The sequence below is a fragment of the Carettochelys insculpta genome, chromosome 1 (assembly GCF_033958435.1).
Source record: "Carettochelys insculpta isolate YL-2023 chromosome 1, ASM3395843v1, whole genome shotgun sequence".
NCBI classification, from domain to species: Eukaryota; Metazoa; Chordata; order Testudines; family Carettochelyidae; genus Carettochelys; species Carettochelys insculpta.
Window position 1 is genome coordinate 95,121,149 of NC_134137.1, and position 23,534 is coordinate 95,144,682.

Genomic DNA, 23,534 nt, shown 5'->3' on the forward strand with positions numbered 1-23,534 from the left:
TGATGGAAAACATGATGGAAATGTCAGAGTGCACTTCACTTTTCTTCATCACAAGGATAGTCAGAGATTGTGTGATTTAAAATGAGGAAGAAGAGTCCGGTATTATACCTGCTTCTCCGAATGCTTTATGGTGTGTATTTTTGTCCTTGGCAAAATTTAGTTCCCTTTTCCCCAGCAATCTTAGGATATCTTGATTTCCCATTGGTTGGAATGTCTTTCCTTGTTATTTATTTTTGTCGTTAATGAAAAACATAACAATTTTTCAGATGGAACATTCTTTTTCTTATTTAATAGTCTGTTACACGGCTTATTTATAAAGTTAATATTTAACACACTTAAAAGTGCCAAAGTTGTCTTTTCAACCAAAAAATGTTTTAAATGTAATAATTTATATGGGGTACTATGTTCAAAACTACCAAGGTGATTTACTAAGTGTAAGATTCAGGAAACTTATAGCTTGTAACAAATAAGCAACAGAAATATCAATGACATTAAGGTGCCGAGGTGCTTTTTGAAAATTTCATAAGATGCAGATCTGCATTTTTTATGGTGCTCAAATACCTGTAAACATCTGGGCCTAAATAAATTTTGAAAATGGGATTTAAGAATATTTAAGTGACACAAGCTAATTTGAAAATTTTACTCACAGTTCATTTCGAGGAATCCCAAGTCTAGTGGAAAAAACATGAGTTTCAGAAAACTTACTGGATAATTAAATATTGCAAAGGAACTAAGTGGAAGGGTACTAAAATATTACCTATTCTTTTGTCACAAGTTGAAAAGTCAATGAAAGATTAATGCAGACTAAACATTTCATAGGTGAAAATATATAATATTTATTGTTTTGGTTTGGCTCCCCTCTCTCCACCCTTCTCATAGAGAAAACATAAAAACAGCACAGACCTTATTTGTCCAAGACGTAAACAAAAATAAATAAATACAAATATAGCCTGACCTAGAAATTATGTTTCACTATGCATTCTGGTTCCTAATTACTAACTTGTTAGTTACTGTCTTGAGAGAAATATTGATTGCTAAGTAGTCAGTAAAAGAACTGGTAGCTTATTAGTTATTGTTTCACTTGAACAATGCCATTACTTTAAAGCCTGGAAAAAATCAATGCCCTAAGTGGAATTAATTGGAACATATGATCTCTCTTGGGCTCATATTAATGGCACCACAAAACTTTTGAATTAAAAAAAAAAGAGACTTCATTCCATTCCAGCCACAAATATAAATGGTCATTTTTAGCTTGGTAAGGTGAGAAATATTTTATAGCTAAAGTTTGCTCACAGGATGTCTTTGCCTTGCCATGTCTTTGCATTCTATTTGTGAGAAACTGAGATCTATTGATACTGTGCATTATCTAAGCTTACATATACATGACAGGCTTATTTTAAAATAAGATATTACAAAATATCACATCAAAACTCAAAAAGCACATTGAAAGATTGATTGGCTATTTCAAAACAGAGCATGCATAAGGCTTTGTAGCTGTCTCAAAATGAAGGCAGAAGCAGTTCAGGCCATGCATCAGGTCAGCAGTTGCTTCCCATGGCTACTGCTTGAGGCTATCTGAGGCTAATGCTTAAAGGGACCCCCTTGGACAGCTGTTCCTCAGGATTCCCTGCACACTTTCCTACTTCACAGAGGGACAGCAAAGCATTCACCTGTGTGCCCTGGTTGTCTTGTAGCAGAACACCACAATACTCCCCAACATGGAGCCAGACCAAAGATGCCCTCTGGCAGTCTTGAGTCCCTCCTGCTAGTGCTGCAAGTCATGCGGCACTTTGTGCAGACCAAAACCCAACCCCTAGAACACAACCTTGAGACCATCTGGCAGACCCTCCTAATGTATCTGGGTGAGCAGAGCCCACAGCTAGAGGCCCCCAACTACTGACCTGATGCTGTACCCCAGGGCAACTTGCAGTGGCACCACATCATCCTGGAGTGCTGGGGAGACCATTGATGGCTGCAGGACTTCAGGATGATGAAGGCCACCTTCCTCAAGCTCTATGAATTATTCACTCCTGCACTGCAGTGATACGACAGGAACATGAGGACCATCATGCCCCTGCAGAAGTGGGTCACCATCTCCCTCTGGAAACTTGCCATACTGGACATCTACCAATCTGTCAGGAACCAGTTTGGTGTGGGGTTGTCAGCATCAGACTCCTGCTCATGGTGGTATAAGGGTCATGGGCCACTGGCTCACAATGGGAGCGGAGGGACATGGCAGGCATCCCCAGGAAATATGGGGTGGGGGTGGGGGTGCAAATGTCTTCCCCAGGAGGGGTTCTTCTCTCCCACCCCCATGAAGACCAGATAAGGGTGGACCTGAGTTCAGGGGGTCACTGCCAGTAAAGAGGGAGACCGAGGACTGTACTGGGGGTCTGGGAACTAGTAGACACCCTGGCACCCCAGTGAGTCCCACTTCAGTCCTCCTCCCACAGGTGATCAGGGTCATCATTCAGATCTGGCTGCAGAGAGTCATTAGTCTCTGTGGGTTCAGTGCACCGGGCTCACCTAACTGTTGAAGGAGGGTGCTATTAACAGGACACACATGTCAATCTGTGTCCCAGAACACCAGGAACCCAGCTACTTCAACCATCAGGGATACCCCTCGGTGGTCCTGCAGGCTGCAACTGATCACAGGGGGCAGTTCACTGATATCTTCTTTGTGGAGGTCAGAAAAGGTGCATGATGCCTGCGTGTTCTGGTAGTGTAACCTGCTCCAGAGGCTGCACGCTGGGACTCTCTGCCCCAACCACTCTAGAAGGGTTGGAAACATGCACATGCCAGTGTTCCTTGTGGGGGATGCAGCCTGTCCCTTCATGCCCTGGCTTATGATGTCATACACCAGCCACCTTGACCTCTCCTGGGAAACATTCAACACCCATTTGGCAGGGATCTGAGTGGAAGTTGAGTGCACCTTTGACTACCTTAAGGGACATTTCTGATGCCACATCACCCACTTGGACCTCAGGGAGCACAACACCCTGTTTTCTGTGGTGGCACACTGGGTGTTGCACAATTTGTGCGAGGGAAGGAGGAGAGAGAGACTGAGCACGTGGCTCAGGCCAATGAGCAGCTGTGAATGGCTGCCATCCAGCAGATCCATCGGGGGGTCTGTGTACATCTGTGAGGCCCTGAGAGAGCTCTTCACCCCAGGGGAGCACTGATCCTGTCCTCTGGGTGGTGTCTGTGACACCAATCCCTTCTATATACACTGGCATGTGTGTTTCCAATCCTTGTGGTGTGGTTGGGGAACAAGGTCCCAGTGTGAAGCCTCTGGAATGCTTTCTATACACAAAGAGGCTGTGGTTACACTACCCCTCCCTTTCAGAAGGGGCAGGTAAATGATAGGGATTGGAACAGTTTAATGAGGTGCTGATATGAATATTCAACATCTCATTAGCATAATGGCAGCCAGGCACACTTTAAAAGTGCTGCTTTTGAAATGCCAACTGGCCATGTAGATGCAGGCGCTTTCAAATAAACCCCAGATTTTGGAATTCCCTTATTCCCAAACTGAATTCAGTTTGGGAATAAGGGAATTTCAAATTCTGGGGTTTATTTCAAAGCACTTGCATCTACATAGACAGTTTATGTTTTGAAAACAGTACCTTCAAATAATGACTGGCTGCCATTATGCTAATGAGTTGCTCAATATTCATATTATAGCCTCATTAAACAGTTCCAATTCCTGTCATTTACATATCCCTTCCAAAAGGTGGGGGTAGAGTAGCCATGGCCATAACCTATTTTGAAATAGAACCATGGGATACACTATGATTTATTTTGAAATAGGCTCTATTACCTATCTTAGCATCTATCTCAAAGAGGCACTATTCTTCATAGAATGAGGTTTACCTATTTCAAAATAAGCCAATTGCAATTTCAAAATTATCTTGAAATGTCAGTTGCATTGTGTAGATGCTAGGATAGTTATTTCAGAATAATAGCTGTTATTTTGAAATAATTTTGGTGTATAGATTTATCCTAAGAGGACAGGCTGCTACCACAATCCTCTTATCAGCTGTCTTCTGTGACCTGCTGTGATTCTCTTATATTACTTCTGCCATTATTTTAGACATTACTGTATCCCTCTGCCCTGACTTCTTGCTCAGGATTTTTTTTTTCATTTTACATTTTGAAACATCCTATGAACTGAGTCTACACAAATTCAAAGGCTACATCATTCTGCAACTATTATATTACTTGTTCAAAATTCACCTGTCATTTAGGCATGTGAATGGTCTCATAAAAGTTTTGAAAGAGAAGTCAGCCTTGTGCTAAAACAAAAGCTATGAGTCAGTGTAGGTGTGTGGGTTGCATCAGTTCATCTGGTGTTTTACCACCTTGAATGTCTCAATTTATTACCTTGTGCAAGTCATGCAGGCCAATATTTTTCAAATACGTATCCCAAAAGTCTAAATTCATACCAGAACATGTACATTAAAACGAACTACAAAGGGATACACAGATGCTCAGCATCTCTGAGAACTGGGTTACTTTAATTTAGCGGTCTGTGGCTTTCAAAGCCTAAGGTTAAGAAATAGAAATAATTGGAGATACACATCTCCTAGAACTGGAAGGGACTTTGGGAGGTCATCTAGTCCAGTCCCATGCCTTCTTGGCAGGACCAATCACCATCCCTAACATATATATGCCCCAATCCCTGTCCCTAAATAGCCTCCCCAAGGACTGGGCTCACAAAGCTGGGTTTAGCGGGCCAATGCTCAAGCCACAGAGCTATCCCTCCCCCACAAAAAAACCGACCAACCAACTAAACAACAAAAAAACAAAAAAGAAAAAACTGGAGATACACATCTTCTAGAACTGGAAGGGGCCCCAGGAGGTCATGTAGTCCAGTCTCCTGCCCTCTTGCAAGGACCATGCACTGTCCCTGGCATCTATTTGACTCAGTCCCTAGATGGCCTCCTCAAAGATTGAACTCACAACTCTGGATTTAGCAGGCCAATACTCAAGTCACTGAGCTGCCCCCTCCTCAAAAAGATAATTGGAGAAACACATCTTCTAGGACTGGAAGAGACCTTGGGAAGTCATCCAGTCCAGTCCCCTGCCTGCTTGGCAGGACTAAGCACTGTCCCTGGCTTCTATTTGCCCCAGTTGGCCTCCTCACGGATTGAGCTCACAACTCTGAATTTAGCAAGCCAATACTCAAACCACTGAGTTACCCCCCCATCCATCATTATTAGGCACCATCATTTGGAATATTTGATCTTAGTCTTCTTTAGGTCTCAGTTTTCCTTATGAAAACTTGTGATAATATATGTCCTTTTAAAAGCATATTGGTATGAGTTTCACTGAAATGGGCTATGCCATGCCTAAACATATTTTTAAGAAGTAAACAGATTTTTATGGGGAAAGAGGATTTTTCCTATCTGACTGGTTTTGGAAATGACAAGGCTAACATCATAGAAATATAGGGCTAGAAAGGACCTTAAGCAGTCTTCATGTCCAGGTCCCTGTACCAAGGCAGGACCATTCTTGTAAATATCTCAAGATATGTTGCATATTTCCTCAGAAATCTCTAATGATGGGGATTCCACAAGTTCTCTTTGATAACTATACCACAGCTCACCTACCTTTACAGTTATAGCTGTTTCCCCTAATTATCTGATCTAAAACATCCTTTGGTGCAAAATAATCAAACTACTTCTTGACCTACTTTCAGTGGCCATGGAGACCAATTTATCACAATCCAATTCATGCAAATCCAGAATATATTTGAAGACTTTTATCAGCAGCCATTTTTTAATGTAATTTTTTCTGAATGTATATTTTTTTCTTAATGGTCAGGATTGCTAAACCTAGTTCATGGTGGATAGTGTGTCCCTTTAGTACAGAAATTTATTTAACCTTTTTCCCTTTGGCCATTTCTACACAGGCCACTTCTTTCGGAAGTGGCATGCTAATACACGGCACGAAAGATGCTAATCAGGCACGGATGCAAATTCCCCATGCCTCATTAGGATAATGTCACATGATTTGGAGTCTGGAAGACCGTTCTTCCAGACTCCAAAATGCCATGTAGAAGTGAGACCCTGGGGAGGCTTCTGAAAGGAATTCTTCCTTCCGGAGGCCCCTTCTTCCTAAAAAGTTTCAGGAAGAAGGGGCCTCCAGAAGAAGGAATTCCTTCCAGAAGACCCCTGGCTCTGTGCTTCTACCTGGCATTTTGGAGTCCAGAAGACCATTCTTCTGGACTCCAAATCACATGATGTTATGCAAATGAGGCATGATGAATTTGCATCCACACCTCATTAGCATTTTTCGCTCCATGTATTAGCATGCCACTCCCGAAGGAAGTGGCCTGTGTAGAAACGGCCTTTGATATTACTTCTTTTTTTCCCTTGAGTGACAATACGTGCAGGCTTGCAGACACAGAACTACAATGCTTTGTTATTGTTGTGTAACTAATAATTTTGTGTAAACAGAAAAATATACTTTAGCTAATATTCCCTTTTTTCTAATCTAAGCTAAAAGTAACAACAAAAAACAGTGTTTAATGCCTAAGTCAAATTATTATACAGTGATGGAAAAAGATCACTATGGAAAGGAGAGAGAGAAACTGGGAGAAAAAGACAAATTGTAAATTTTCAATCAAGTGGCCACTAATTTGGGGTATGCAATTGGAGGCATTGAGGACCTGGGCATTTTGAGACATGGTAAACTCACACATTTCTATGTGAAGTTAATTGAATTATGCTGCTCATTACAGAATCTGATCTTTCTGTAAGTTTTTCAGGTTGGGCACTTCAAAAATGAAGCACCCCAAAGTAGCTGCCATTTTTGAAGAATAAGATCTGAAGTTATGTCTGCACTAGTGTTTTAGCTCAAGATCAAATTGAAAGTCCAGTACAGCTGAAACTCCATCCAAATAGTACTCCCTCAGTCACATATTACTTAAAGCAAAGGCTGGATTAGGTACTTTAAATTACTGCTGAGAGTAGTACCATGATACAACAATCAACACAAACTAGTTCTCCAACACCATACCACCAACTCCCAGAAATCCCTCAAAAAGTATCCTCCTTAGCCATACCATCCATTAATAATCTATCCAAGGCCATATATGAAGTTAGTTGCTTATCCAGGTATCTTGAATGTTCCGTGACCTACCTAATAGAATGTACTGCTGAGGATTTTTAAATCCAGATTTACTATCAGCTTTTTTGAAGGAAGAATGGAAGTCAGTGAACTAGGCAACTTAACAAGAATGCACTGGACTGTAAATCTCAAAGACCTGGTGCATCGCTGGACTCTTATGAGGGTAGGAAAAAAGGAACCAATAAACAATCAGGGAAGGTATTTACCTAATTTTGCTTGCATTCTTTCATTGCTTTTTCCCCTTTCCCTTACATTCATCTTAGTCCAAAAAGGTTCAGTAAGAGAATTATGAATAAAATGAATGAAGGGAAGTTTACTTTAAATACACTGTGAAGGCATTATATAACTGTTTCACTCATCCTTTCACTAACACAATAACTGAGTTATTAACTGTAGAGCAAGACAAATCCATAGCATAGTAAAAGCTACTTTACAGTGTAAGACACTTATCTTGCTTAAATGGAGGCCTCTCATCAGGATTAAGAGAGAGCTATACAATTATTATACAATTATTTTAAAAAATAGCAAAAGAATGATTACATATTTTAACCTTTTTATGAACATGTTTCAAGTGAATATAGCAGGGTTTAATGAACAATGGGACTGCTTTAAATGCAGCCAGATGCCCAACCCCTGCTGCTGTCGTCAACTCCAAAGCTGGAGGGAGGTGTTGCATCTTTCATCTTTTCAGAGGCTGGAATGTTTAAAAGAGAGAGAGAGAGAGAGAGCTTGTTCCACTGGCTTTTCTGCAAAGCTTCCCATAGATTCTGTTTCATTCAGCGTGGCCCATAATGTAACTTGTTAGCTAATTGCAGGTTGCAGAAGAAGCGCGAAAAAGTCATTGTAGACAAAGTGGCTAATAAATTAAATGGAAAATATCTGACCTCAGCTCCAAGATAATATTTTCAGGTGTATCTAATTTAACAATTATGAGAAAATGAAACAGCTCTGACTAAGGGCCAGACTCTGAACACCTTAACCAAAATCATTAGTGATTATTCATACACAAAATCCTGAATTTAATGGAACTATCTGCAGAGTAACATATTACTCAGCATAGGAGTATTAGGAAATGGCTCTAAGTTTACATGTATGAAATGTATGTATTTATGAGAAAACAATCCATGGTCTTCTCTTGAGAAAAATTTCCACTAACTTAAGGTAAGAAATGTGGAAGATGGCCCTTTAGAAGGTGAAGAAGAAGGAAGACTGTATGACTCAGGGAAGAGTATTCATGTGTGCTCATAAATTTCATCATTGTGCAAACATTCCCTACTACTAAGGTTACAAGATATACCAAACTTCAAACACCACTGAGGAATACAGTAGGAGCATAAACTCTGTCAAGTTAAGTGTAAACACTTAATAAGAAAAGACAAAAAGGAGTTTGACGAACAGCTAGCCAAATGCTCAAAAAGTAATAGCAAAATGTTTTTTTAAGAACATCAGAAGCAGGAAGCCTACTTAACAACAAGTGGGATCACTAGATGATTGAGATGCTAAAGGAGCATTCAAAGATGGTAAGACCATTGCAGAGAAATTAAATGAATTCTTTGCTTCAGTCTTCATGACTGAGTATGTTAGGGAGATTCCAAAACCTAACCCATTCTTTTTAGGTGACACATCTCATGAATTGTCCACGACCGAGGTATCATTAGCGAGTTTTTGGAACAAATTGATAAACTTAATAATAACAAATCACAAGGACCAAATGGCATTTACCCAAGAGTTCTAAAAGAAATTTCAGAACTATTAACTGTGGTTTCTAATTTATACTTTAAATCAGCTTCTGTGTCTGTTGACTAGAAGATAGCCAACGTGACTTCAATATTTAAAAAGGTCTCTAGAACTGATTCTGGCTATTAGAAGCCAGTAAGTCTAATATAAGTACCGGGCAATTTAGTTGAAATTTAATAAAATTGCCAGACACAGACAAACGTAACTTGTTGGAGGAAAGTCCACATTGTTTCTGTAAAAGCATATCACACTGTACTCATCTACAAGAGTTCTTTGAAGTGGTCAATAATCATGTAGACAAGGGGGATCCAGTGCCTACAGTGTACTTAGATTTCCAGAAAGTCTTTGATAAGGTCCCACACCAAAGGCTCTTCAGTAAAATATGTTGTCATGGGATAAGAGGAAAGGTCCTCTCACGGACTGAAAACTGGTTAAAAGACAGGAAACAAAGCATAGAAATAAATGATAAATCTCAGAGATCTGATGCATCTCTGAAAACGTCCATTCAGTGAGCTGCAGCAGTCAAAAAGGCAAACAGAATGCTTGGAATCGTTAAAAAGGGGATAGCTAATAAGACAGAAAAAATCTTATTGCCACTATGTACATCCATGATAAGCCCTCATCTTGAATATTGCATACTAATGTTCTCCACATCTCAAAAAAAGATATATGGTGTGGCAGACCCCGACCTGGAAGCTGCAGGAACCTTCTGGAAGGATGGTATACTGAATGGTGGGCGAATTACACTTTTGTTTCCTGATAAAGCCCAATAAGGACAGGTAGCTGGGGCTTCATTAGGAATCAGCACTCATTGGTCAGCTGAGGCCCTGCGCTCCCAATAAAAGGCTCCCCATCTGGTAGCAGGGGGGAAGGTTTTGGAAGGCACACCAGAGGAGCAGAGCAGAGCAGAGCGAGTGAGTGAGTGAGAGAGCGAGTGAGTGAGTGAGTGAGTGAGTGAGTGAGTGAGTGAGTGAGTGAGAAGGTACCACGGGGAAGTGGTGGGTGAAGTGGCCCAGAGTGAGGTTGCTACTTTGAGGCAGCGGTGAAGGCCCTGCCAGCTGCCTCTTGTCCTCTTAGGGACCCTGGACCTGAGTCTGGACTCCCCCCAACCTTCCCCAGAGGGACTACTCCACTGAAGCAGGAGCAGGCCTTCAAGGGGACTGGGTTTATCCTCCCCATTCTGGACTTGCCTATGATAAGGATGGCTCGCTAAGCAGAGACTCCTGCCTCTGGAAAGGCCTGGGCAGATAAGGGGTCTCTGTGAGTCTCTGAGGCACAACAGAGAAACCACCAGGAAGCGCAGGGACCCACAGGCGCTGACAAGGGACTTTGTCACAATTGACATTGGAAAAGTTTCAGAAAAGGACAACAAAAATGATTAGGGGTTTGGAACAGTTGTCATATGAAGAAAGGTTAAAAAGACTTGGACTGTTAAGTTTAGGAAAAAGGACATGAAGGGGAGGTAAGATAGAGGTATATAAAATCAGACTGGTGTGGAAAAAATGAACAAGGAAAAGTTATTTACTTGTTCCCATAACAAAAGGGTCACCAAATGAAATTAATGGGCGGAAGGATTAAAACTAACAAAAGGAAGTTTTCCTTCACCCAGCACAAAGTCAGCCTGTAGAACTCTTTACCAGATGGGGTTGTGAAGACCAAGAATTTAACAGGGTTCAAAAAAGAACTAGATAAATTCATGGACGGTAGGTCCACCAATACATCTTAAATAGGATAGGTAGGAATGGTGTCTCTAGCCTATCTTTGTCAGGTGTTGGAAATGGATGTCAGGAGAGGGATCACTTTCATGATTATCTGTTCTGTTCACTCCCTCCGGGACATCAGGCATTGGCCTCTGTCAGAAGACAGGCTACTGGACTACATGGATCTTTGGTCTGACCCAGTATGGCCATTCATATGTTTTTATGAGCAGGCAAAGTAAGATGAAAAATTTCCAGTTTCTTACAGAATGGCAGATAATAGCCCACAAGGAGAAGCTGGACAAATGAATTTGAATAAGATATAAAAAATGAAGCACTGACAATACAGACCTTCACGTCTATTTCAGGAAATTAAGTGCTTACATTCTGTCTGTTTCATCAATGTTCCCATGCTTTGTGTATTATGACAGCCAGTTTCAATTATTTTCAAACTGGGACTTACTTAAAAATGACAAGCTCCTTTTCCTGCTTTGTTCTAGGCATCAAATGTTCAAATGGCTTTTAAAAGAATTTGTTTTCTTTATATCAATCTAGCCATAAAAATGTATTTGTCAAGCATTCCAAGCTTTTATTATCAGGTTTAAAAAAGGGACGGAAAAAGGGATAGTGTCACTATAACACACATTGATCCTGCCCTGGAAACATTAGCTGTGGCCGGTAATAATGTAGCAATTCAATTTTCCATATTTTCAATATCTATTTGAAAAGGGGGGGTCCGAGAAAGATGACAGCTAAGACCCAGTCAGCTATCCAATAAGTTCCATTTGCCAGTATTTTTAACATTATGATGTTCAACCATTTAAAAAAAATAATGTGCTCTCACAGGGTAGCTGCCCTGCAAATTAATATCCTCTATTTGCCCACAGAACAGGGAAAGCACAAGAAGTACCTGTGCCAGTTCCACTAAAACCAGGCCACAGGCTTGATCTGGGGAAGTGGCCATTTTGTCTCCATGCCAATTCCATCCTTCACTTATATGCCATCAACAAAAGTCACAACGGGTATGTCTACACTAGGACGCTATGTCGAAGTAGGCTATTTCAAAGTAATGATATTGAAATAGGCTACTTCGACGCGTATCGTCCACACATCCTCCGAGGCTGGTGCCATTGATGTTCAACGTCAAAGTAGCGACAGGGAACTTCAAAAGGGGGAAGGAAAAGTAGAGCATCCACACACACAAGCACCCTCCTTTGAAATTAGAGGCCAGGAAAGCCTGAGGATTGGGTCACAGGCTGGACTAGCCCTTCCGGGGCAATGGCAAGCCGCTCCTTTAAAGAGCCCTTCTCAGACATGCCCAGCCTCCACAGCATGCGGTCTGGAGAGTGCTAGCCACACGCTCACAGACTGAGGCACAGCAGGCATGGACACTCAGCAGCCGCAGTAGCACCTGGAAGCTTCCCAGGTTGTCAGCCAGGGAGCAAGCACCCTTCTAGGTGCTGCATGGGAGGCCACCCAGCAGCTCCTGGCACAGGAGCACTCCCCACGGGCAGACGGGGATGCTGCTGACCACTGTGCTCCCCTGTTCCTCCCCCGCTGGGTGCTCTGCTACCTCTGGAGCTACCCCACCAGCTCTGAGTGGTGGGAGCAGCTGGTCATGCAGGAGTGGGATGAAGACCAATGGCTATGAATCTTTCACATGCACTGGCAGACCTCCCTGTAGCTCTGCCAGTGGCTCACCCCCACACTGAAGCACCAGGACACCCGGATGTGGTGCGCCCTTCCCGTGGAGAAGGGGTTCAAAATAGATGTCTGGAAGCTGTCTGCTCCAGACAGCTACCACTCCATGGTACATCAGTTTGGAGTGGGAAAGGCCACGGTCAGGGCCATCATCATGGAGGTAAGGAGGACTGTGCATGCACCCACTGGGGGACGGGGGGCCAGGGTATGGGGCTGGGAAGGGAGGGGCCTGGTTGTGAGGCTGTGGAGGAAGAGATGCTGGGGAGGAAGGGGGCTGAGTGGAGGCCTGGGGAGAGAGGGATGATGGGGATAGAGGGGCTGGGAGGGGGGCTGGGGGGTGCTGCTTGTGTCCTCTCTCCACAGGTCCTCTGTGTGCTCAATGCCTTGCTGCTCCACAGGGTTGTATGAGTCAGGGACCTGGACGCAGCCGTTGCCAGATTTGCTGCCGTGGGGTTCCTGAACTGCACTGGGGCCCTAGACAGGACCCACATCCCCATCCTCACCCTGGACCACAGCGGGAGATGATACATAAACTGGAGGGACTACCACTCCATGGTCCTGCAGGACATGGTAGACAGCCTGGGCCACTTCCAGGATGTGTACGTGGGCTGGCCCAGCTGTACACATGATGCCTGCATCTTCCGAAACTCAGGTCTGTACCGCTGGATGGAGGTGGGGACCTACATCCTCCAGAGGAAGATCTTTCTGGAGGACACCACCGTGCCCCTCTGCCTCATGGCGGACACAGCCTACCCCCTCAAGCTCTGGCTCATATGCCCATACACTGGCCACTTCACAGCCAGCCAGGAGTGGTTCAATGGTCACCTGAACCATGCCTACCAGGTGGTGGAGAGGACCTTTGGCTGCCTGAAGGACGGCCAATGGTGCCTCCTCACTCACCTGGAATTCAGCCTCCAGAACATATCCCAGGTTGTGGGCACATGCTGCATGCTCCACAACAATGTCACAAGCAAGGAGGAAGCCTTCGTCCAGGGGTGCGCAGCCGACGCCTGCATGGGTTTCACCCAGCCGGCTGCCACACACAGTTGCCAAGCCCACTGAGAAGAGGGTATGGGTCTGTGAGGCCCTGCGGGCTCATTTTGATCAGGCCCATCAATATGGGGTCGGGGTAGAGGGGCAAGACCCACAGCAGGTTCGAGTAGTGGGCCTTCCCTCTTGTCTGTGGTCCCTGGCGTGGCAGGCTGGGGGCCAGGAGGACTGACAAGATATGGCTAGGGTGCCTCCACCAGCCCATGTTCAGACCCAGTGGTCTCCAGTCTTGGGGAACTGGCAGGTGAGGCTGCAGGTAGAGCTGCTAGCGGGGCAGGCGGGGTGGCAGATGGGGCAGGTTGGGAGGCAGACGTGGCAGGTGGGGTGGCAGATGAGGCAGGTGGGGCTGTGGGGGGGCATTGGGTGGAGCAGCAGGGAGGGTGGCGGGGGGGTGGGGTGGGAGGTGGGAGCCAGGCCAAGGCCTCCCAGAACAGCCCAGCTATGTCCCAGAAGACCATCATGAACTCCTGCCATGCCACCCTGCACCAGGTGGACTCCTCCCTGTCGAACTGCACTGGCTCCTCAGCCACCTCTGCCTGCTGCTGGAGAGCCACCAGGAGCTGTGGGTCCACAGGGGCTGTCTCCTGGGTCTGGCAGTGACACGCCTGTCCTGGCCTCGGCAGTGTCCACAGGTGAAGGTGGTGCCTGACCTCCGGTGGGCTCTCAGGGACTACAGAGGGTGCCTATCTGCCTGGGGCCTTGGATGGTAAGGCTGCAGAAAGGAGGAGAAAGGGAGGGAGGGCTATTAGTACTGTTCCCTGGTCTGTGGCCCATGACCCCCCGCTCCCCCTTGGGTGCTGGGTCTCCATCCCCCATCCGTGGGTGTGGTGTCCCTGTTGTGTGGCTTCATTACATGCTCCCCCCGCCCCTGGCATTAGGGCACAGTGCTGTCCACAGGTATGGGTGCTGACATGTGCTAATGGCCATGTCGCCATCCTGGGACCATGCTGTTGATGGGCAGTTGTGGATCTGGGTCCGCTGGGGCTGTGTGGGGTCTCCAGTTGTGTCTGGTTCCCACGCCCCATGGCCTGGGGGGGTGTGCCCTCTGGGGTACGTACATGACCATCCTCTGCCGCTGTTGGGGAAACCCCAGTGGGTGGATGCCCAGCTGGTGCTCTGGGAGGGGAGGACTATGAGGAGACCCTACTCCTTGCTGCTGGATCCCTCCTCCACAGTCCAGAGGGCTGGCTCTTCAGGTGGGCCTCGGGATGTGGGGCTGGCCTCCGGGCTGAATTCTAGCTCCGAGGCCTGTTGAAACTCTTTGGCTGCGATGTCCAGTGTGGCTGTTGGGGGCAGGAGGTGTCCCAGGGGCCCAGGAAGTCCCTGACCTCCCTGTAATAGGGGCAAGTGGTGGGGGTGGCCCCAGACCTGCTGGCTGAGTTCCAGGCCCGGATGTAACCCTGCTGTAACTACTTCACCTTGCTCTGGACATGATCCAGAGTACAGGCCGGGTGACCCTGCGTGACCAGGCCCTCAGCCAGTCAGGTGAATGCTTCCATGTTCCACTGCTTGCTCCCCATCATGTGGAGCACCTCCTCTTCACTCCAGAGCCTCAGCAGGTCCTGGAGCCTGGCCTCCGACCAGGAGGGGCTCCGCCGCTTTTTGGCCCCCTGTTTGGCTGCCGGGGGGCCCTGGGTCCCCTCAGGGGTTGGCTGGATGCAGTGGCTGCGTGGACAGATAGGCATCTATGGAGGGTGTGCAGGGCTAGTATGTGCATGTGTTACTGCCTGCATGCTCTCAGCTTCCTGCCACAGAAAATCCAGGTGCATGGTGTTTTAAGGGCTGCTTCGCACCGTGATCATAGAGCCCTACAGGGGCTGGACAGCATGTCTCAACCTCTCAGCTGATTGCCAACATGGAGGCAACTTCGCTACTTTGAAGTAGCAGGACACAGATTGTCTACACACAATTAATGTCGAAGTAGGGCATTATTCCCATCTTTGGATAGGAATAGCGATTTCGACTTCTTGCCACCTAACATAGCCGGCTACTGTAGACGCAGCCAATGAGTGGTTGTTGTGATGGTGACTGCAGTAACAAGACAACCTGTCTACTAAGAATTGAATTTACACTATTTCATTGAAATGACCGCAATTTTTTTCTTGAACAAATTAGTATTTTCCCCATGTATGTGGTATTGTTCTAAATTAGGAGTTCTTCACAAAGGTAGTCAGTATTTATCTAGTAATCAAACTAATGAATCGAACTCCTTCCCACTCCCTGCCTCTGAAGAGCCACTCCTAACTAAATCTAATTCCCAGATGCCCATGAGAGATTAAACAAGGTTCCTGAAAGTATATGAGAAAAGATTTGTCACAGAAATTCCATCCAGCGAAGGCTTATGACTGTGCTGCTAAACATGCAGGGTAGCTTTTGCTGCAGTTACTTTCAACAGGTTTTAAAGAGAGATAAAATGCTACTGACACAAACAAAACAAAAAGCAGTCAAGTAGCACTTTAAAGACTAGCAAAATAGTTTATTAGGTGCTCGGGGGTCGCATAACTACCCCGAGCACCTAATAAACTATTTTGCTAGTCTTTAAAGTGCTACTTGACTGCTTTTTGTTTTGATAGTGTATAGACTAGCATGGCCTCCTCTCTGTTACTACTGACACAAAGAAACTACTGAGCCACATGACAGCCTTTCATATCCTTCAGGAGTGTTGAAAGTGTCAGGAACAACTTCAGGAGCTGGGTTTTTTTTTCCCCACTGATTCCTGGGATGATCACTGAGTCTCTGATTGTGGGGAGCTGTTCACAAGTTACACTAAGTCATATAAGAACACTATAGCTTTGTCTACATGGAACCCTGAGCTCAAAATAAGACAGGTAATTTGTGTGCTATGAACATTGCTTCTTATTTTGAGTTTATTTTGAAATAGGCTATGCCAAAAAAGTGCACCCATTATTTTGAAAAATATTTCAAAATAACAGGCACACTTCCAAGACATGGAGTAGCTATTTCAGGATACCAGGATATCACAAAATATCTCTGTCATGTAGACATAGCCAGGAAATATTATCTGTCCCTCTGTACTTCCCTTTGCTTCCTCCCTTCCCCCCACACACACATACCTTTAGTGCTAGATATGCATCAAGGAATCTCTCCAGCCACCAGGAGCCTTAAACATATGGACATAAAGACTTAAGTGGAAAGCCTTGTTTATTTCTTTCCATCTTCATACTGCTTACAACATTGACGATAGTGAATTCTAACATATCTGGAGGCCTTCAATCCTGTCTCAAGCCAATACAAGAAAGCAATATACACTACAACATCCAATTTCCGCTTCAAAAAATCTTAATTAGCAGTGCTAATTCAGAATAGCTTTTGAAACACGTGTACCAGTGAGCTGTTTCCACCTGTTGATGTAAAATAAGTGAGAGGTCACTGTCATATGTTAAGGCCATATCTGGAAATGATCTTTTATACTGGTCCACCTCTAACTGCTGTGTGACCTTCATTTGATGTTTACTAGTGATTTCCTTAAGATTTACCCAAGAAAAAAAAGACCCAAAGAACTGTGAAAGCCATTTTTTAAAGTCATTACAGACTTTCTGAAGTATATCAAAAATTTCATATTCTCAGTTAAACTGATACAACCCTATCAATGTCATTTTTACAATATTTCTTCTAGAAGTATAGTTCCACATAGTATCCACACTGCTTGCTACATTTGCTTTAGAGGGGCTGAAGGACAATGTGTTTCTTTTGTTAAATTTATGCTCAAAATATTACATTTTTAAATGTTCAGAAACCCATTCAGGATCTAAGCTTTGATAAAAAGATTTGCTCTTTTACAGATTTAGCAAAATGAGTAAAAATATTCATTTATGAACTTAATTACAGATGTAAGCAAATTGTTTTTACTATGGTGACCAAAGGGAAGGAACAAAGGGAATGCTTATGCCACGTATTTCCATTACAGGAACCCATTTCAAAAAACATCAGCTCATAAAAATAATTCTGGCTTTCAGTGCTAACATCTGCACATTGAAAGCTTTGCTGTTGTTTTTTAACATTTTGGAACAAGTTATAAAAAGCCATAAAATACGTGCAACAATTATGTAAAATACTAAACTAATACAAGGAACTGAGGAAATCTGAATGTAAGATTATAATGATAAAATTTGCTTTACTTCATATGCTCTGTCTCTGATTTCAACATTAGGAGATGGACACTAAGCAACATGGTCTTATGAATATATTTTTATTTGTAATGTACCAGACGATTCAATAGAAAATCAGTTATTTTCTCTGTTGCTGTGTATTTTAAGAGCTCTTTTGCTTAAAGGGGGTCAAGCTGGATTTATCAAAGGGCAAGATTTTTCAAAAATTGTGTAGCAGTTGCCTCACACTGTTCCCTTTTTAAAACAATGAGCAGAACTAGGCCCAAACTACATGTTTTTGATTACCCATTTTAGCTTGACATTTGGAACTCAGCCAGATATAGTATTTCCTCCCTTTTTTTCTTTTTTGCAGTAGGTGCAGAAGTGATGGTCCTCATATTTTTCTGTAATCAGAAGAGGACCTTTGGAATGGTGACTGTGGGGGACAAACTGCTCTTAGGGTTACACGGCTGTGGGGGGAAAACTACTCTAAGGGTTAAAAGTCTGTGAGGAAAAAAACTGCTCTAAGGGTTAAAAGAAGTTGTTTTTTTTTTCCACACTAACCAGGCCTCACTCTGTAATGGAAACTAGGAGGTCATCTGCACTTCTTTGAAGTCCCTACCTTGTCACCTAGAGATAATTTATCCTGCAGGCTCCTCTGTCTGGGTTATCATGTACCTTTGTAGTGTAAACTGGCCTCAAGCACAGCTCCTGTTTGCAGACACATCTCAGGACAATTCTGCTGAGACTTTCATATGTTAAAGAGGACAATTAATGACTGAACTGTCTAAACAAACTGTATAAAGAGTCCTGAGAACTGATTCTCAGGGCTCCCACTTCTTTGGAAGCTGGTAACCTGCATGCATGCAAATAAAGTTTCCTTTTAGATCTCACTCTTGCCTCACTGCTTTGACCTTCAGCCTCGGACCTTTGGGGGACACCGTACCCCAGGGGAAAGTGGCTTCCCCGACATGAACCACCACCACTGAGTACTGTGGGGCTCTCTTTCCATGAATAGTCAGGCAAAAAATCAGTTTGGTGGATTGCTAGCCGCTAACTCTGATGAACCGCACTGAGCCCTGTGTGCTGGATGTTCCCAGCTGCTACTCTACGACCTTTCAATTCATTATAAAGATTATAATCCACAAGAGATTTTAGGAACGCTTTCTACACAGTGCTCCTGTTATTTAATCTATGGCAGCTAAGAGTAGCACAATTATGATTATCCGAAGAAATGCCCATTTTTTATGTTAGAAATTTTTCCACTTCAAAACACTTATTTCACACTTGTTTTAATAGTTTTAAAGGCATTTTAAGAAGACTGCAAAGTGCCAGAGTGATTGAAATTATATTTTTGTTGTTGGACAAAATAGCTGTGTCTACACATGCAAAAAACTTCAAAATAAATGGCCCTTTTTCGAAAGAGAAGGAGGAGAGTCCGCATGTGTAAACCCATCTTTTGAAAGAAAATCGAAAGAATGGGGTGCAGACGTCGAAATCCGAACCTCGATCCCATATCAGAAAGATCGCTCCCTTTCGAAATAATAAATTGAAAGAGTACACGTTTAGAAGCTCCACTGTCCACTCTTTTGAAATACAGGTCTGCCATGGTGCCAATCAGCTCCAGTCGGCAGCAGTTGGACTCTATGGTCCCTGCGTTCAGCTGCCTTAAAGCCACACGTACGCAGGAAACCCTTGGCAGAAAGCTGAGACAGTGCTCGGAGCAGCCTGCACACGGGCTCCAGCCTGACGCTCAAGCACCCTCATGGCCAGCAGCCAGCTCACCCACGAGCCCCACAGCCCATCCTCCAAGCCCCTGCAAGGCTCCCAGGGCTCCCAGGGGGATAAAAATAAAAGGGCTCCCTCCTGGATGAAGTAGGAGCTGCTGCACCTCCTCGGCCTCTGCCAGGACGAGGAGGTCCTCTGCCACATGGCCATGAAGGGGCATAATGCCGCAGCCTTTGGCCACCTGGTTATGGGCCTCCACACCAGGGGCCACCCGGAGCGTAGCGTGGAGCAGGTACGCTCCAAAGTAAAAGATCTGCGCCAGGGATATGCCCAACCCAGGGACAAGGCCGGATGCTCTGGGGCAGGACCAGTGATGTGCCCCTTCTACAGGGAGCTACGGAGCATCCTGGAGCCCCAGGAGAGTTCATCACCTGTGGCTTTCCTGGACATCTCCAAGGAGGAGCTGCAGATGGAGGAGGAGGAGGAGGAGGAGGAGGCCAGATTTGGGACCCAGGAGGGCGAGGGGTCCACGGACTGGTCGAGAGAGGAGGGGGAGATGACCAATGTGATCCCCTCCCGCTCCTCCAGCCAGGTGACTGAGGGCTGGACATCTCCGGATGTCACCGAGGGACCCTCAGGTACGTCCAGGGAGGGGCACACACCTACTCCACAGGGTGGGGGTGACACAAAAGCTAGGTGCCTGCACATGGAACTGTTGGTCCCAGGCCACACACAGGTCAGCCCCCACATGGGATGCTGCACCCCTCAGTGCCACACCAGCAATGCCCAGCACCCACCCCCAGGCTACGTCTACACGTGCACCCAACTTCGAAATAGCTTATTTCGATGTTGTGACATCGAAATAGGCTATTTCGATGAATAACGTCTACACGTCCTCCAGGGCTGGCAACGTCGATGTTCAACTTCGACGTTGCTCAGCCCAACATCGAAATAGGCACAACGAGGGAACGTCTACACGGCAAAGTAGCACACATCGAAATAAGGGAGCCAGGCACAGCTGCAGACAGGGTCACGGGGCGGACTCAACAGCAAGCCGCTCCCTTAAAGGGCCCCTCCCAGACACACTTTCATTAAAGAGTGCAAGATACACAGAGCCAACAACTAGTTGCAGACCCTGTATATGCAGCACGGACCCCCAGCTGCAGCAGCAGCAGCCAGAAGCCCTGGGCTAAGGGCTGCTGCCCACGGTGACCACAGAGCCCCGCAAGGGCTGGAGAGAGAGTATCTCGAAACCCCCCAGCTGATGGCCGCCATGGAGGACCCCGCTATTTCGATGTTGCGGGACGCGGATCGTCTACACGTCCCTACTTCGATGTTGAACGTCGAAGTAGGGCGCTATTCCCATCCGCTCATGGGGTTAGCGACTTCGACGTCTCGCCGCCTAACGTCGATTTCAACTTCGAAATAGCGCCCAACACGTGTAGACGTGACGGGCGCTATTTCGAAGTTACTGCCGCTACTTCGAAGTAGCGTGCACGTGTAGACGCAGCCCCAGTGGACAGCTCTGTAAGCCGCACAGGGGTGGTGGCCAGTTGGTGCCGGATGGTGCCCAGGACCCACGCACCACAGGGTGTGAAGGGCCACCTGCCAGAGAGACCCCTGGAATCACATCCAGGCTGGGAGGCCCGGTTCCAGGGGGGGCTGGTTGGTGCTCCCTGGAGGGATCAGTGTCCCTGGGGGCGGGACATGGGGTGGGTTCGAGTGGATAGGCCACACCACTGACATGCTCTCCTCCTCTCCACACAGCCACACCATCCATGGGCCAGGAGAGCCCTGCACCATCCCTCGTCACAGAGAGCCAGCCCGCAGCTGTCGGAGGTGTCTGGACTCCACCCCAGGCAGTGCGCTGTCAGGGCCATGGCCAGAGGGCCCCCCAGAAGGCCCCCTGGAGGGCCGAGGAAGACCCAGCCACCCAGCGCCAGGCCAAGGTGGCCGAGGAGCACCTCCAGCTCGCCTGGGCTGACGTGGAGTGGCGGAGGGTGGCCTGGGATAGACTGCTGGACACCCTTGAGGGCATTGGCCACACTGTGCAGGAGCACACTGCCACTGTGGCCCACCTCCTGGCCCCCTCAGCATCTTCCCCTGCTGGCCCTGCCCCCACCAAGCCTGCCCCTTCTGCCCCCACTGAGCCTGCCCCCTCTGCCCCCACCAGGCCCACCTGCCAGCAATATTTGCTGGTGCTACCAGCACCCTCCCCCACAGCTGGGGACCCCACACCTGGGGGGGCAGGGGCTCCAGGGGCTGACGGGGTTCGCAGCCCACCATCCCTGCCCTAGAATGAGCACCTTGCCCTCCTCCAAGTTAGGTTCCCCCCTCCGAGTTAGGTTTCCCCCTGTACATATTATTTACGAATACCCAAGTTATATAAATGTTTCTTTATTATTCACAACTCCGTGCTGTGCTCCTCGGTGGCTGGTGGGTGCTGGATGTGCAGGTGCAGTGCTGGTGGGGGTGAGGGTTGGTTGTGGCAGGGATGGTGGGTGACGGATGTGTGTGGGACATGAACATGCGTGCAGGTCAGAGGTGGCCATCGGCAAATGCCTGCCTGAGGGCCTCCTGAATGCGGTGGCTGTTCCGGTGGGCCTGGTGGATGGGGGTGGCACCCGGCTGCTCATAGACAGCACCAGCCGGAGGGCCCCCCGCCCCAGGGGACATAAGCGTCCCACTTTCCCTCCACAATGTTGTGGAGGATGCAACAGGTGCCCACCACCTGGGGCACATTGGGTACCCCAACCTCGAGGCATGTGAGGAGACACCTCCATTGCCCCTTTAGGCACCCGAAGACCTGCTCCACCACGTTGTGGGCATGGTTGAAGCAGTCATTGAAAGCCTCCCAGATGGGGTCAACGTGTCCCATGTAGGGCCTCATGAGCCACAGCTGCAGGGGGTATGCCGCACCTGCCACCACGCAGAGCAGCATGGTGACATCCTCCGCCATGGGGATCTCCCTCTGGGGGCAAAGGTGCCAGCCCCCATGTGGTGGCAGAGGCCGGAGTTCCAGAAGACCTTGGCATCGTGGGTGAAATTGGCCCAGCCCATGTAGAGGTCAGTGAACCTGCCCTTCGCATCCACCAGGGCCTGCAGCACCACCGAATGGTGCTGAATGGGCCTGCAGCACAACCTTCCTATTCATGTACTGACTGGTGCTCTGTGGCGGGGCACTGATGGGGATGTGAGTGCTATCCAAAGCGCCGATGCAGTTCAGGAAGCCCAGGTCCTGGAAGCTGGCAATGGTGTTGTCCACATCCCCCAGGTGGACAACCCTATGGAGCAGCATCGTGTTGATGGTCCTGACGGCAGAGGGGGAAGGGGGAAACGTGCTCTAGTTTGGGTGTGGTGGCTGTTGTCCCCTGCCTCAGGCCCATTCTGCCCTCCTCCCATCCAGCCCCTGGCCCTTGCAGCCCCTGCCCCCTCACGTCCAGCCCCTGCCCCATCCGGCCCCCTGCAGGGGAGGATTTCCTTTGCCCCAGCCCCCCTCCCACCTGGCCCCACCTTACCTCCATACATACAGCCCCGATGGTGGCCTTGCCCACCCCGAACTGCTGTCCCATGGAGCGATAGGAGTCTGGGTGGCCAGCTTCCAGATGGCAATTGTGACCCATTCCTCCAGGGTGAGGGCTGGCCGCATGTAGGGGTCGTGGTGCCGGAGTGCAGGGGCGAGCCAGTGGCAGATCGCATTGAAGGTCTGCCTTGACATGCGGAAGTTCCACAGCCACCTTTCCTCACCCCACTTCCCCAGCAGCATACGCTCCCACCAGTCAGTGCTGCTGGGGTGTGTCCAGAGGTGGCGGGGCACCTGGGGGTGTGCCCGGTGGTGCCCCGGTACGGGGAGCCATGTGGCCCCAGGGGGACTGCGCAATTACCCAATGAGCTTGAGTGTAGCTGCAGTGAGGGTGCACAGCACTGCCAGCAGGGCGTCCATGTTGAGAGCGTCCTCCTGCAGGAGCTGTCACTGGGCCTCCATGGTGGGCATGAGTGGGCTCTGCTGGCCTGGGACAGGCTGGGCAGCACTCGGCTCATGTTGAGGGGAGGGCAGATTGAGGGGCCCTTTAAAGGAGGCGGCTGGCTGCCACCCCGGAACGGCTTGTCAGCCATGGGACCCCGTCTGCGGCATTTCCTGCCTCCCTTCTTTCGAAAGAGGGCTTGGAGCCATGTGGACGCACTTCGACAGCACTTTGAAGGAGCACATTGGAAAGCTGATCTGAAAAATGGCGGCGGGTGCTCTCTTTCGATGGCCACTTTTTCGAAAGTCAAACTTCGATTTTCGCCCGTTCGAAAGGGCGCTTACATGTAGACACAGCTAATGAGTAATAAGAAAAAGAATTAACATTTGGCAGTTTTAGTTTTAAATAAGTAC